Source organism: Ursus maritimus, unplaced genomic scaffold, assembly GCF_017311325.1.
Source record: "Ursus maritimus isolate PB19 unplaced genomic scaffold, ASM1731132v1 scaffold_5, whole genome shotgun sequence".
Lineage (NCBI taxonomy): Eukaryota > Metazoa > Chordata > Mammalia > Carnivora > Ursidae > Ursus > Ursus maritimus.
This window is the reverse complement of record NW_024426663.1, coordinates 28,646,542-28,663,529: the sequence shown is the minus strand read 5'-3', so window position 1 is coordinate 28,663,529 and position 16,988 is coordinate 28,646,542. Positions and strand designations below refer to the sequence as shown.

Genomic DNA, 16,988 nt, shown 5'->3' with positions numbered 1-16,988 from the left:
ACCAGTGAAAGGGCCATCAGGGAGGAGGAACTTCCAGACAGAACAGTGTTCCCTCTCCCTGAGGAGGCAGAGAAAACTCCACATGAAAGTGGTCAAGTTGCCCAGGGTTCCAGAGGAAGCACACTCACCCCTGGACATCAAGGCCACACAGTGAAGCCCAAAGGTCAATTTAAAGAGACACATATACCTCCATCCAGGCTAGAAGGATGGGATGATGGGCAGATGGACCAGGTTCATCAGGTACATGAAACTCACCAAGCAGCAAACAACAGCATGTCCTCACTCAGTATTTGTGAATTTAAACAAAAATTCCTGACCTTACAAATTCTCTTTGGTAACGTAAAAAAAATTTTTTTTATTATTAAGTAAACCCTACTCCCCACCATGGGGCTTGAACTCACAACTCCCGAGATCAAGAGTGGCGTGCTTTACCGACTGAGCCAACCAGGTACCCACTCTTTGGCAACTTTTAATCTTGAATTAACCTCCTGTAGCTATTCTAAATTTTAAAACCATGTAATGGTCAATCTTTTTTTGTGAGTTAACTGGGAAGGTCACAGGGAGAGAGACAAACAGCACTGCCTTGCCTTACGGGCCTGCAAGCGGCAGCGTGGCTTCCCACGTGAGTTCCTCAGTCCAGCACACTGCAGGGACATAGTTTACGTGCTTGCGGCCGGTGACAGCAGCCAGCGGTGCAGTCTGCAAAATGCGCTTGGGCAGTGGCAGCGACCCTGATTTGCTGGCTCATGGTGTCTGTCAGTACAGAGACCTGAGTCCTCCTCCCATCACTGCAGTACCCCGGTCACATCCACGCCATCTCGTACACGTGCACTTCCACAGTAGACTGAAAAGTTCCCCGAGTCCCAAGGAGCGCATCCCTCTGAAAAGGAAGGCACAGGGCCACAGGAGGAGGATGGGCCCCCAGTTGCCGGTACTGTTCCTGGGTGGAAGGGCCACTTCAAGCCTGTTTGTTCCACAGGCGTCTGGATTTCTCCAGGGAGGCTACGAGGGGGGCCATCACCTCTCCACAGCCCGGGCTCTGTGCAACTCCACAGGGCACCACTCACACACACAATATGGCAGTCCTTCTTCCTGCCCACCCCCAAGGCCTATCTTTCCCCCGACTTCACCACCAACATGAAGCAATCTGTTTAATCTCACCACGTCTCGATTTTCTTATCTACGTGTAATCACAATAAACTACATACAAGCTACTTGGCACCACTTCTTCCTGGCCATGGTACTCAGCTTATAAAATACCTTTTTCAGCTTATAAAAATACCTCAGAGAGCACTCGACGAGGAGTCAGTGAAGACAGGAAGATTTCCTATCTTCACTTCTATCGTTCATTCACCTGCCAAGTGCACAGTAAGCACCTACTACGTGCCAGGGACCAAAGTTATAAAGGCGAATGGGCATGACAGACAAGGGCCCCTGCCCCCATGGGCTTTCGGGCAAGTCATTTGTTGCGTTTAACTGAAATCAAAGGACTTGGACAAGCTCTTTTAAGTCCCTTCCAGCTCTCCTATTCTGCACTCCCTGCTTTCCTGCCAAGAGGGGACTGAAGCATTCTGGAATGTTCTGCTTCCCTGAACACATGCTATTTTTACTCCATGTACATATAGCTCAGGCTGCAGACGTGTGACTTATCTCCATTCTGCCAAGCATAAATGACTCGTTTTCATCCCAGAGTGGATTCGACTATGTGGAGCCCTACGCTAGAAGGCCTACTGGCATGCACATCTCAGGCTCCTTGGCACAAGGACCCTCACGGCCCCATTCCTCCACACAGAGGAAATCTGCTTCCTTCAGATCAAAACTACAGAAAAACAGGAGCAGGGCTGCCAGGGCTTCCTCGCATGTCGCCTGGGTTTGTTTATTTCTTCTTCATCAACTCACATCATTTCTGACACTGCACTTCAACTTCCTGGACACAGCCAGGGAGAAAAGCTTTTAAGAGGCACTGAAGTACAGCCAACTTCTGATCAGCCGCTGTAATGAAGGAAAGGAAGAGCACACGGCCAAGGCAAGACGACTCTTGCCTCTAAGTACTGCAGGGTGAAGATTTCTTGAACAGAAGGTGGAGATGCATTAGGGCAACAAGTGAAACTTCCCCCCACCCCCCCAAAAAAATCACCCTCAGCTAACATTTCAGGAAAACACTTGGCTGGAGCTTTACTTTCGGGGAGTTCCCAAGAGCACCACATCAGCAGAAAGGGAGATGCCTCCAGTTTCCATTATCACTTTATAGGGGGAAATATGAGCTCCTGAATCAAGGGGGGGAATAGATTTTGATAAGAATTCTCCATACTGAATCCATGATTAAATGCACTTCACAGGGGTTAAGGTTTTTGTTAGCACATTGTAACAGAAGTTTTGTTTCTCAGGGCTAAGTTCGTAAATTCTCGACAGAAATGTATGCAGTAGAGAGAGAGAAGCTGGAGAGAAGCAAGCAATCAGACATGAGACAGTAAGAGTATGAATGAAGATGGCTACGGGAAGACCTGGGCCCCAGAAACAAAGCAGCGAGCAGCAGTGCTGTCAGCACCTGATGTCACTGTCCTTCCTGATCATATGCATGGGCATTCCAGAAGGGACTCAACACTTTATGACTATGTCAGACACACAAATCACCCTCCTCATCCTCCCAATCTCCCCCACTGCCACCCCGCCCTGCCCTGCCCACCCTGGTCACTTTGCTTCCCCTTCAGAAAGAAACCAGGCTGCCTTGGGGAAGGGTGCCAGCTGGTGGCTGGTGCAGAGAACTATCTAGTAACCACTACTTTTTTCTTCTCTTGGAAGAATCGTTATCATTCTCCTCCTCCTCTTTCCCCCGTTTCTTCATTAATGATCACAGAGAATCTAATCTGAAAGTTAAAAGTCCAGGATAGAATTCCAACTCCCCTACTGCCCTCCTGGGAGACCATGACCATGTCCCAGAACCTCTCTCCGCCTCACTCTCTAGCCACATGGGTAGGAGTACGTGTCTACCGAGCAGGGCTCTAGGAAGCAGTAGACGTGAACATATGGAACAGAACAAGCAAACAGAGGGCACACCTCCCTGCCAACTCCCCACCGTAAGATTTAACACTTTGAACGCTGCTCAGCTCAAAGGAATGGGATGACCACCATGCCCCAAATAAATCACATCAACAGGTGACTGGCAGCCTTCCTCAGAAGTGAAAGACACGATTCCGATTCTAAAGGAGCGCTCTTGTCTGGTGGATTCCTTTCTCTCCAGGTGAATGTCACGCTCCTGAGTACCTGGCAGACAGGTATGCCGGGCCACGGATCAACTGCTTTAAGTCATCAACTCACGCAGAGCAGGAGAAACTCTGTTCCTGGCCATGGTGCCCGGAATGGTGACTGTGCTTCCCCAGGCCCTCCCCCTGGGGCCACAGAAACGCAGCTGCAGGCTCCCTGGGACGGAAAAGGCCAGCACCCACGAGGCCCTGCTCCATCCCCAGATGCCAACTCACCGTGATAAAGACCTCAAAGGGGCTAATGAAATTATCTCCTCTGCCTTTTATTCCTCAGTAACAACCACAAAATTAGATGAAATGACCCCCTGCTCCTCTAATTTAAGGCCTATTTTATTACCTTCAACCCCAATTCTCTCTCTTTTAAACAGATGTAAGACCCTGAAGACCCACAAGCCAATGGGATTAGTAATTGACAGCTCCTTTATCCGGGCCGTTCTCCAGAGGGCGCTTCTCCTTCCCCCAGGGTGGGGTCACCATCAGTTCAATCTTCATGCTTCAGAGACAGCCCCTTTGAACAAGATCAGATGTTTCTCCACCCCTGCCTGGTGCTCCGCTCAAAGGAGCAGCAGCCCCTTCTCGCTCAGAGCATTAATGTCAACTCAGCCAGAAAGGCGAAGGCAAAAGGAAGAGGTCAGCATGGTTAATTGTCCACCAGGCTCAGATGCAGGCCCCCTCAAACCAGCACCTTGGGAGGGCTGATCACCCCCATAAAATGTGAAGTGCACTTTGAACCCAAGAACAAGGAGAATGAGGACTATTTTCCCCAGCCTGCTGGGCTGCCATGGGAGCTCCGGCTATTTGTTTTCTTTTCCAGTTTGTGACCATAAAGGGGAGGAGGACACCCTGTAGCAACCCCAGGCAGGCGAGGGGAAGGCAGGGAGGTGAGCACCAGGCGCGGCCCTCAGGACATAAAGGAGAGGAGAGATAAGCATCAATGCAGGCGGTCTCAATCGGGCCAAGCAGGGCTTCCTCCAGCTTTGAAGAAGGGACCTGAGAGAACAGGATTCCAGAAGTCTCAGAAACTGCTCCATGTAAGAAATGCTTTCTAAAGAAAAGGAACCATTTAAAATGCAGGGTATTTACTCTTCATCATTAAAAGACACGAAAAAGGAGATTCTTTCACTCTCTTGTCTATTTGGGAAAGTTACTTTTATTAACTAGTTATCCAAAGGCTCCTTCCCAGCCGGGTCCCCATAATTGTAAAAAGATGCTAAGGAACAGGAAACAGCCATTTCTTAACTGGAAAAGGACATGACAGGGATCAAAACAACAGTCCCTTCATAAAGCAGAAGTCCAAGAGCTTCCATGTACAAGCAAGTTTTCCTGGAAACATGTACTTGTAAGTTATCTTTGAAATCAAGAACAGACTCCTATCGTGGTTAAGACAAACCAGACAACAAATCACAGCTGACAAGCGACCTGATCGAAGGACAAAGTGGCTCCTAAATGATGCACTGACTGTGCCCTGGAAATGGGGGAAAAAAAGCAAACTCTTCCCCAAGATGTCAATTCCTGGGCGCAGCTTTGCCATGAAACGTGAAAGCCTATTTTGGAGACTCTGCTTCTTTAAGAAGAAGAAAAGAGAAAGGCTTCAACTGACAAACAAACAAACAAAAAAAAACAGTCACCTGAGGGGAGATGGGCCATTTATTTTTTGTGTGTATCTGTCACCAGCTGCCGTCTGGGTTCCCTGCCATTTCGGCAGCGAAGGACATGGTCAGTTAGAGACCAGCATGCTCATGACACCAGAGCCTGTGTCGACACCAGAGCACAGCTGCTGTGTCCGCTAGCTGCCTTTGCTCTCATGGCTCCCAAATGTCTACCCCGGACACAAGGGGCCCATGCTGGACAGTGTCTTTGGATCAAGGCCAACACTCCAAAACAGCTACAGTAAATACACACACACCCACCCTGATATACAAATTCTACTGAGGCACCAGCAAGCCCATCTTTAGGAACAGGCAACATTTCATGAAATAAGAAACCACCTCCCCCCAGACACACAAAACACAAAGTTCAGAAGCTCTAAGAAAATGCGGGGACTCTATCACTTCTCGGGCTAATGAGAACGATGTGGGGTGGTCCAGAGTCAACCAGAGAATGCTAGTGAAGTGTGTGCACGCGTACCCATGTGTGAATGTCCCACATGGAAGAGGACTGGCTCAGGAACTTGATGACCTGACCTACCTCATTTGTTTTCTAACTCGATTAGACTTGTAGAGAATCTGGCATCTCCTAGAAGCTCAGTGAGTGGATCCTTACCCACTGTAAGCACACCCCATGATTTGGCCGTGTGAAGACCAGACACAGGGCCACCACCTTGCACCCAGCTTCCGCAGGAACAGTGCAACACACAATAGGCAATAATACCTCAAATTCCAAAACCTACTGAAAAGCTAAAACTCACTGGTATCTTAACATCTGGGCTTTTAAACTGCAATTTATTTCCTTAATTTATTTTTCAAGTATGATAGACAATCTGACTTCCATGGAGACTGGAAATTCCTGGGCAAAGCTCAAGTCCTCACGCTACCCAAGCCCTAGGAAATTTTAAGAACGTGAATAGGGTCAGCTGAGAGTCAAATTTCTTGTACTGCCTTGTCTTTCACTAAATTCTCGCACGCAGATGTGTAACTGGGGCTCAGCACCAGGTCAAAGAAAGCACAGTTATGTGATTGCTTTTACGTGGGACTTGTAGGCCAGGACCTCTACTAGGAATGCAGAAACCAGAAGACAACCCCTTTCTCTTTGCTTCAATGCTGCACACACCTAACCAAAACAGCTGGGAAGGACAGACACGAGTGCTCATGAACAAGCAGGAGAGGAAGGCAAAAAAGCAAAGACTCAAGACCATATTCTTCTCCGTGAAGACCCAGATGCCATGCTGGTTTCAATATTCAGTGAACCACCAGCCCGGGGCTGCTACTCCCAACCCCCGTGAGGAAGCAAAATGGCCTCAAGCCAATCAGCCCACATCTCAAAGAAACCGTCCTGCCGAGAAGTTTGGGGAAGACTGTGGTGCACTGATTTAAAAGCTTTTCGCTAACCTTATTTAAACCTCAACTGTGTTTTAAAAAACAAATGCTCAAACCACTCAGAAACATTTATATTTCCTCTAGGTTGTAAATTGGGAAAGTCTATTGTTTGCTCCCTTACTGCCTACACATTCAGACACACGTTCAATCCTAGGGCTGAGCAGGGCTCCCAGGGTCTGGCTGACAATGGCCTCTCCCAGGGCAGCCAAGAGGGCTGGCTGCTCACGGCCACAGGCTGTCAGTTAGCACATTAGTGCTCCGTGACCTAGCGCCACTGATTACTCCACCGAAAGACCAGGATGTGAAAATGCCTGACTTAAGGATAAGGAGTCTATTTAAACTCCTATTGACTTAATATATTACGGTAAATTCTCAATTACGCATGATAATATGAGCAAAGAGGCATAGAATCAATCCAAAAAGGCACTCTACAAATCATTTACTTGGTTTAGAAATACACTGATTTTTTGGTCACCGTACTTTAGCTGAGGTTACAAGGGTTTTTTTTCTAGTCAGATGTATTTATTCATTTATTGAAAGTCTGTTCCATGCCAGGAAACATGCTAGGTGGGACATGGCAGCAAAGGAAGTCACAGACTGGAGGGAGAAGTTGTGCAGGAACCCGTAGTGCAGCTCATATGGCAAGCAAGTGTGTTGGGCGAGCAGAGAGGTGGTGACTGGTTCTGCTGTAAAGCTGGGGGGAAGGCTAGGCTCCAGAAAGCCTCTCGCTGCAACAGTCTGATAAATAACATATGAAATTTGGGCTGGGTCTTAAATGAAGAAAAAGAATCCTAAAAGACCAACTCACATGGACGGGGGAAGGGAGCTCCACTCAAAGAAAACAATGTTAGTAATGAGAAGGCCAGCAATGCCCAGGAGAAAACCAGCCAAGTAAACACCTTCACCCCGCAATTCCCAGCAGGGGCAGACGACCACTTCATACCTTTCTTACAGGAAATGTTGCCCTATATATATGGATTTTCTTTCTAATGAATGAGAACTTTGGGTGGTTATCAGAACGCATCATCATGGCTGGAGTTTGCCTACAACCTACCTGAGCACAAGCAGGTCCTTACCTGTATGCGTGCTCCTTAACAAGAGGCAAAAACAAGCCAGCTGTGAATTCAAGAGTCTGCTTCCCAGGTGACCTGAAAAACAACAGGAAAGGGCCATTTTTGTTAATTTGGAACAAGTAGTCTTTTAACACTCCCAGGAAAGACCTGCGGACCATGCCTAGGGCTCCTGGGTCTCAAAGCAGAGAGTCTGGCTAGAGGGTTGGGTCAGGGAGACCTGGGTTAGAATCCCAGTGCTGGAACTCAGTGACCCGGTAACTGTAAGCCAGATACTTAACCTACCTTTGCCTCAGTTTCCTCCCCTGCAGTATCCTTCTCAAAGGATATCTCAAGGATACTTCTCAGCCATGCTGAGAGTCACATGACTGAACATGTGATGGGTTCACTGCCCTCTGGGAGCTTACAATCCAGGGAGACAGAGAAATAAACAGGCAGTAATCAGGACCCTGACGCAGCTGACAGGAGCCAAGTGAGAAAAACACAAGATGATATAAAGACTTTACAGAAGCCCTAGCTGGTCCCAAGAAGGGTCGAAGGAAGCTCACCAGAGCAAGTGATGGCCACCCTGAGATCTGACAAGCAGGAGGTGGCCAGACTAAGAGGACAAGCAAACAGCCTGCCAGGCAGAGGCACCAGCAGAATGGGATGCCCTGAAGTGAGAAGAACAGAGTGACTTTACCCAAGAAAGGGGTTAGTGACCACTGGAGTATTTCAGGGGCCAAGAGGAAGACTGGCAAGACACGAAGCTGTAAAGGGACAGAATCACAAAAGGCCTTGCAGCCATTTTAGAGAGTTTGGAATTCGCCTTAAGGCCAATAGCAAGCCTATGAAGGCTCTTACAGAGGAGAGCAGCATGGTCCAGGAACACCTCAGAAAAGAAGGTATTAGAAGGAGGCAATAAGAGTCCCACTCAGCTACCCCAAATGCCACATACCTGGTCCGTGTGGAGAGCACTGAGAGAAAAGGCTCTCAGGCTGGGTCCCCTCTCCAGTGAACCACTGCTTCCCAGTTCCTCCGGCACTGGGCAATTCCCCACAAGCAGACACCCCATTGGGAGTGGAGTCTGCCTGACCCAACACACCCTCCAGAAGGTCAAGAAGTGCCTGGTGTCACTGTGGTTCTCAAAGTGTGGTCCCCAGACCAGCAGCATCAACATCAACGGGGAGTGTGTTAGAAATGTGAATTCTATGGGGCGCCTGGGTGGCACAGCGGTTAAGCGTCTGCCTTCGCGGCTCAGGGCGTGATCCCGGCGTTGTGGGACCGAGCCCCACATCAGGCTCCTCCGCTATGAGCCTGCTTCTTCCTCTCCCACTCCCCCTGCTTGCGTTCCCTCTCTCGCTGGCTGTCTCTATCTCTGTCTAATAAATAAATAAAATCTTTAAAAAAAAAAAAAAAAAGGAAATGTGAATTCTCAGCCCATCCCAGACCTAGCAACTCAGAATCTCTGAGGGTGCGGCCCAGCCGGACGTGTTATTAAAAGCTCTCCAGGTGATTCAGATGGTCCTTAAAGGCAGTAAAGCACTAAATGGGGACAGTGCCCGGACCGGGGTTGGGAAGAGTACAGAGTACAGAGCTGGCCTGGCCTATTATCTGTGATGTCCATTTTTGTTTACAAGAAAATGCACGACCTTGCTGATGCTCGGAACTGCTCCTAGCCCTGCAGACTGATGGGTAGAGAGCCCAGGGCCCACCGCTGCAGGAGGATTTTATTTCCCCAAGAAATGCCACATCCCCTTCTGCAGGCTGCAACTGCTTTAGGGCAGGCAAAGGGAACTCCAGCCTCAGCAAAGGGGACACACACTTCTCTTTCTTAGTTATTCATTCATTCATTTCTTACTTTTTTAAAGATCTTTTATTCTTAAGCAATCTCTGCACCCAATGTAAGGCTCGAACTCACGAGCCCCAGATCAAGAGTCGCATGCTCTTCCAACTGAGCCAGCCGGGCGCCCCTCATTCATTCATTTCTAAATATGGAATGCTTCTCAGATTTGTCTCTCATCCTTGCGCGGGGGCCATGCTCATCTCTGTACTGTTCCAGTTTTAGTGTATGAGCCGCCAAAGCGGGCACACATTTCTCTGGACAATGCTTCTCCTCCCACCTAGATATAAAATCTGACCACTCCAGAAAAGAAACGGGCCATCCAGAAAGCTCTGTGTGGTTTTATGCGAGGGTCAGGTTTCTTCCTGGAGTGTGGAGCACCCTCTGCGGTTACAGACACATCAAGGCCCAGGAGCATCAAGTAATTCGGGGTTGAGAAGAGCTCAATTCAGCTGCCTCTCTCTCTGAATATCTACCTTCTCTCTCTAGGGAAAAAAAAAAATACCCCTCCCCCCACAAAAGGCATTTTTCTGTAAAGAGCAGGCAAATCCTCACATTCTTGTTTCTATAGTTCCTGGTTTTCTTTACAAAGGGGAAAAATGGGGTCCAAGACATAGAAACAGTATTCGGATCATGGTGATCCACTGCACGCTCTAACCACACTACTCAGCTTCCAGAGCCTGCCCCTCTTGGCCACGCCACAACCAGGCTGGCTGAGCTACGGGATCTCCTAGCAGGACACGCCAACACGGGTGGACCAGGGGCACAAGCAATACTGCAGAAATCCCCAGTGCCTTCTCTAGACTGCACACCCCAGCTCTCCAGCCTCCCCACCTGCTCTGGGCATGTGGTGCTCACACCTTCTAACGGCCTCTTCCACGTCACGCGCGGCCTACCCACCCTGCACTGCACACCTCACTACCCACAAGAAAGATAACGACTGTTCTGCTGTCTCCAGACGGTCAGCTCCCTGAGGGGCTCAATAAGCTTGAATGACTGAACACGTGAACATACAGACTCACCTAGAGTAAGAATTTCAGGCCTAGATTCATCCCCTCACCTTCTCTAGCACAAACAGGTAAAAGGACTTGTCCAAGGTCAAAGAGCAAGCTCACGGTCACACCATGGGAGGCAGTATAGACGGTTCTCAATGCTTCCCAACACTCACAGGCTGTGTGTTCCCACCTTTCCTGGATACCAGGAAACCAGTACCCACTGAAGACAAAGGTATTTTATTTGTGAAAGAATCGATCGATTCATTTTTTGTGTGTTTTATCTCAAGACCCTGCCCAAGAACCTGAAGGGACATCTTGTGAATCTTAGAATTAGGGGCACTAAACCCCATCTAAAGTGATAGGAGGGACTCTGGGGGCATGAGGGGCAGGAAATGGCCGTCAGTGAGGGTGTGGCCAGTCTTCATAAAAGTTTTCAGAGTTCTGGTGCCTGGGATGGACTTCTGTATCACTTCTCTATCAGTTCAGGCTTGCTCAGTCAGCAGGGGCAAATGTAATCTCCCAACCCATCATCATACTATTCTGAAAACACACTGTTAACACTCAAACAAGCTTTGGTAATAGGATGTCCAAGTTCAGAGTTCAGCCAGGAGCTATAAACTATTCTTTGCAGATAAGAGAGAAAAAGCATGCACTAACGCACACTTTCTAGGTGGCATGGGATCTCAGAAGAGTCAAGCCCTTCTCAAAACCAGCCGGGAAAAAGCCTCTACGTAGAGGAAGGTCCCTCCTACTGGCCAAGTTCACCTGTTAATAAGCAGGTACAGACACTGACTCATTTCCCAAGCTTCTCTCTCAAAATTAAACAGACTTTTAAAAAAGACAAAATAATCCCAAGTACAATTACGATGTTTAATCTTAATTTTCTTATCTAAATCGCCTGGCTTTTCATTACAACTGGTCAAGTATATGTGAAATAGCCCCATTAGATGGAAATATGCCACACACATCATCAAGGCTGAGTCCCTGTAACACAGCAAACACACGCGCGTGCACACACACACACACACACACACTGAACCAGAACGAGTTCTGCGCAGTGCCCTCCCAGGTAGCCTGGCTCCTGGTGAGCTGCCCCACACACCTGCTGCCTCTAGCTATCCTCTGTAGCACGCTCTCCTCGTCCAGGACCCCACTTCACCCCATCAAAGTCAAGAGTCCATGCTCTTCAAACCCTGATCGTAGCTAACTGCTTTTGAGAAGCATTTTATGAAATTATTCCTGTGACGGTATAAGAAACATGTTCCCTGTCCTACAGATGCTTACGTGTTGAAGAAGAGGTTTAAAAAGAAGTGTTTCACCCACATTTCCCTAGTGATAAAAATCTTAGGCACACAGTTAAGTGAATTCCACTTTATTTTTTAATTTTTAATAGATCAGTTTATGACTCCCACTCGGCAGTTCCTGGGGACTTTGATGCTGTCATACATAACTCGAGACCTAGCAGGAATCTTCTTCATCTCAGTGACCATTGTTAAAGCCACTACAGGGATCTCCCTGCCCGATGTTACAGGTGTTATCAGTCAGGAAATCCTAGTAATAAAGGTTCAAATAACCAAAGATCTCTGGCATGAAGCCTGCTTCTAATGTAGTTTCTGATGGAAATTTAACAGTGTCAGAATCACCAGGGAAGAATCCCTTCTCCACCCCTCCAACCCCATCACGCCAACCATTTCCTACTTCATCCACTTCATAAACTGGCTTGGTCTCTAGGGTGGGACTGAGATGACCCCACATTTGTAGAAAGGGAGGTCAATGTTGACGTAACAGCATGGAAAGCCCAACTCCTCAATCTGTCAGTTCACCCGGATCAGAACCAAACTGGTCTGTGGAGGCTGAGGACCCTTCCTCAGCCATCTCTAGTCAGCTTTACTTAGAAAGGGGACACTCATTATCCCCAGCTGTCTGTCTAAACCAAAGTGGGTGAGGGTGTGGGAAAAGTCAGCTGCAGGACATTCCTTGGACTTCGCCACAGAGGCCCAAAGCTTAGAGACTAGTATTTCCAAGAATGCCCAAAAGCACTTAACAGTCAGTGTCTATAAAACCTTCCTAAAAATAACAGCTTCACAGAACTGATGTCTTACGCTGTTGAAAAAGGACTCTCTGATTTGGTCCCATCCAAGATAAGGGCCTCTCCGTAAGAATAAAAGCATGTGTCAAGATAAAAATTAAAGTGGTTCCACGGGAAAAGAAACCAGTACCCAAGAGGCCAAGAAAAGAACATGTAAGGGTGTCCCTCAGACATGGTCAGCATCACAGGCTCAGACAGATGGGTTTCTAAATCAGCGTTCCTCTACATTCATGTTTCTAGAACCTACCTGACCTTAAGAACTACCTAGAAGCTTTGTTTAAAAACATACAGATCCCCAGGACCCTCTCCAGTCTTATAAAGTCAAAACCTTAGAGGAGGGGTCTATGCCTGAACTACATTCAGTACTTAATGTTTCAGAAACCATGTGAAGAGCTTAAAAGCTAGTTTGGCTGCACTGTCCTAAATGGAACCTCAAAAATTCACCCAAGTAAACACCTCAGAAATCTTAATTTTCACTCAAATATTTTTAAATAGTCTCCAAAACACCACGTAATCCACAAACATGCTATTAAATCCAAATCAGAACAAACCCACAGGAGGAAAAGTCAAAATACACTGAGGTTCTCCTTTCTTACCTGGCAAGTCTCAAGTCTTAGTTGGGTACTTCTCTTGACCTAGATGATGGTATTATGGGTTTGTTTTTGTTTATAAGATTTTATTCATTAATTTATGAGAGAGAGAGAGAGAGAGGGAGAGCACAAGTGGGGGGAGCGGCAGGCAGAGTGAGAAGCAGGCTGCCCTCACAGCAAGGAGCCCAATGTGGGACTCCACCCCAGGACCCTGGGATCATGACCCGAGCTGAAGGCAGACGCTTAACCGACTGAGTTGCTCAGGCGCTCCTAGTTAGAGCCCTCTTTATCTAGTTAAAATTAGGAAATCTATCTCAGGGTCCTGGGATGGGGCCCTGTCTCAGGCTCCCTGCTTGGCAGGGAGTCTGCTTCTCCTCCCTCTGGCCCTCCCCCAGCTTGTGCTCACTCTCCCTCTCAAATAAATAAATAATTTTTTTTTTTAATTATGAAATATAGGGGCACCTGAGTGGCTCAGTCGGTTAAGCAGCCAACTCTTGGTTTCTGCTCAGGTCCTGATCTCATGGGTGGTGAGATCAAGCCCTGCCAAGGGCTCCATGCTCTGCGGGGAGTCTGCTTGAAGATTCTCTCCCTCGGTCCCTGTCTCAACGTGTGCGAGCACGCATGCCAGCTTGCTTTCCCTCACTCGCTCTCCCTCTCAGATAGATAGATAAATAGAATTATGGAATACAGTCAACATGTATGAGGAAATCAATTTAACTAAAGCTTAGCAAAAACAAAACCTGCCCTTTAGGTTAATCATATCCCACCTGAAAGACCCTCCAGAACCTCTCTGCCCTAAGGACTAAAGGGAAACAATACACAGCTGCTCCTGAGGAAGTGAGGAAGCTGAGGGTCTTCCATCTCACCCCAAAAGACACCAGCCCTAAGTAGCAGGCAACCAATTTAAAGTCAGGCCCCACAGGTGCTTCCTGGTTATAAGACTTTACAGGTTTCAGCCTCCAGCTGACTAGTTCACGGTCACACAGGTCCCAGCTTTGCGTGAGGCCTGGCTGGCTGCTGGGAGTGTTTTCCACAGAGCCACGAGCCCCAGCGTGGCAGGAAGCTCGCTGGAAACACAGAACCGCACGCCCCAGCCAGGCCTGCTGAAGCAGTATCGGCACTGTAACAGCATCCGAGGCATTCCTGTGCACACTGAGATCTGAGTGTGCCAATGTGAGACTTCTACCCCCACCTGTGGAACAGGTCATCAGCCTACCCACGGACACTCCAGACTCTCAGAGGCCTTCTGCCCTCACACTCTTGTCAGTCTCAGTTTGTCCTGGGACCTAATCACCATCGGCAGCTGCTAGTCCAAAGCCCAACTTTTAGGGAGTTAGAAAGAGGCAGTTAAGTACTGATCATCTCCTACATCCTCGTCTCACTTTAACATTCCTTAGAAGGCTGAAATATGGACCCCATGAGCATCGATCAATACAGACAATCCAAAGTCAAACAATACCAAGGAACGCTGGCTCTCTCGGTTCCAACACTGTGTTAATGAGGGCAAGGGTAGCTTCCTCTCGTTCGTTGGCACAGACTCCAACCCTCTCCCCTCTGGCTGCTTACAAAGGCTGACACACCCCTGGTTACTAAGAGGACTCAGAAGAATGACAAGAGAAGGCTTAATAGTACAGCACCAGTAAGGAACTCAAAGACGCTCAATGACTGATGATCGAGGAACACAACACACAGCCCAGAGGGATGGCCGACATGACCGATGACCAGGTCAGAATTCAGAATGATCTGGACAGCACCGGGAAGTCCCAGGGTCAAGATTTTAAAAATCTCACACGCACATATAAGCAAGAGGAAATCTAACCTGATGGCACTTCTCATTTTAAAATGTTTTTAAAACATGCCAGTTGTGTTGACTGGAGTAGCTGCCAAGAGACCTCACGTAGTCTTAGGGTCCATGAGTCTAGTTTCTGGACCTAGGAAGCAATGGTCCCTTTGCTGCAGAGCTGATCAGACTATCTTCAACAGTCCACCGGCCACCTGTCCACACAGGTGAATATACAACCTGTCACACTTTGCCATCACCACCACCACTTGGGTTCTTTTCATTAAGTGTGGCCTCTTTACCTGGCTACAGCTCTTTTAGACTTCAGGTTATAGTTATACGCATTCCTCACATGGGCTTAGCTCCCTTTGATGCTGCCCTTTCTTTAACTAATAGAAAAACTACAGACCTCAGCACAAACTGGAAAAAACACATCAACAGAGCAGACAACGTAAGCACACTCATTTACTAAAAGGATTCAGATCAAAAAGGCCTACAGTCACCTGTTTAAGCCAGCGCAGTACACTACACAGTACAGCACAAATCCATGCAGAATTAGTAATTAGGTTGGCAAAACAAATTACGAGCTCCCCATACAGAAGAACCATGAAAGGACTACTATAAAAGTTAGCAAATGAGAGTCAAAGTATCTGTTTAGAGATACTTCTCTATGTCGGATCATCTTCTGGGAACAGCCATTTAAAAAACTGGATGAGATTTTAGACTGTTTTTAAAGTTGTGACCCGTGTTTTTCTTAAGTCGATATTGAATACACAACTGGTAGTCATTTATGAAGACAAAAAGACTGCTTACTGGTAAGTTTGCAGTTCCCAGACTCTCCAATCCGTTATTTTTAATTTCAGAAAATTTGGTCTCTATGGGCAAGAGGGGGGGAAAAAAAGTTTTAAAATTTTAAGAGGTTAATTTGCCCTGAATAAGTGTATGCCATGCACCACTTACCTAACATTAAATGAAGCTACTGTCCACGCAGTTACAACCATCCTTAAACAACTGGCTAACTGCCTGAAAACTGGAAAACAACATGTGAAATTCGGCCCAACTGCAGCCTGGCCCAGGAGAAAGGAAGCTTGAACTCCAGGTGCCCTTGACAACACAGCTCAGTGTGGAAAGAAAGAAAATGCTGAACAATAGAATCAGCAGAGGAAAAAGAGCCCCTCTAATTTTCCAGGCTTGCAGAGAGGTTGCTCCTAAAGGGATATTTAAGACCTCGCTGATGGTTGGGGTTCTAATGAACACTGAAACAATTTTTAAAAAGAAAGAAACCTATCAGTATAGTACAGATTTAATTGAGTACTTATCAGATTTAATTCAAGAGTTCTTATCCATCAGAAAGATATTTACATGCTTAGCTATGGAAGTGAAACACCTCTCAAATCACAACTACAATGTTTATGAAAACATACAAAATACAGGGTAAGGGGTGGGTTCTTGCCTATAGTTCAGGGGAAGCTGCCCCAGTCTGGCTGTGGGTCACAGCACCCATCCCGGTTGTATTCCCAGCCTTCCACTATGAGCAACTGTGTTTACAACAAATAGGAATTCCAATTCTTTTTAAAGCAGAAACCTGCTTTATAATAGATGCACCACAGATTTAAGGAGATGTACAGTGTTGGGGCCAGTAGTATTTGCACACGCACGCACACACACACACACATACATAAACCCACCAAATGTTTTGCTCTGATTTTAAAGTAACATGCTATTATCTACAGAAAATATGAAAAACAGGACAAGAAAGAAAGTAACCAGTCACTTGTAATCAATCACAGCAGCCCAACATGAACAGTTACAAGTTTAGTCTCCATCTTTCTAGGCTGTCTATGGCTAAGAGCTTTCCTTTCAATGGCACCCCAGTTAAGCAGGCAAGGGTGAGGGGAGGTGCTCTTGCTGACAATGGTGAGTAATCCCCACTGGTCTTACCCTAAATCCACAGCAGTCAGGGGAGGAAGTGCGCACAGATCCAACAGCATGCCTGCCATTAACAAGCAATCACTGGGGTCTATTCTGCACACTTTTAATTATTCCACAAATGAATGAAATTTAAATTAACAGCAACAGCCCTCGAGGGCCATATGGTAACTTCAAAAAAGAAGGCAGATAAGCCTCTCTTTCATGGACATGGAAACAAAAGTTTGTTTTCCCAATATAAGTTCTCAAGGCATCTCCAGATTGGGAGCCACCTTCCTGTCTTGCAGACGGCTGCCTTCTCACCGTGTCCTCAGAGGCCTCTCTAAGGGGAGAAAATCAGTGTTGGGAGAAAGGGGGTATGGAGCCATTGGAAATAAAGACCTGGGAACCACAAGCATGTGTGCAGCTCCCTTCC

At 47.3% G+C, this 16,988-nt stretch overlaps 1 protein-coding gene and 1 non-coding gene across 2 annotated transcripts in view; both read right to left on the bottom strand.

Moving 5' to 3' along the window:
* Positions 1-16,988, bottom strand: part of LHFPL2 (LHFPL tetraspan subfamily member 2) — a 151,078-nt gene that overhangs the window by 128,140 nt on the left and 5,950 nt on the right. The window contains exon 2 of the mRNA XM_040622149.1: positions 7,375-7,446. The gene's annotated coding sequence lies outside the window, so the exon portion shown is untranslated. The remainder of the gene's footprint in view (positions 1-7,374; positions 7,447-16,988) is intronic.
* On the bottom strand, positions 9,336-9,439 carry LOC121100898. The gene has a single exon (XR_005832680.1). It is a non-coding gene; the product is annotated as a U6 spliceosomal RNA (small nuclear RNA).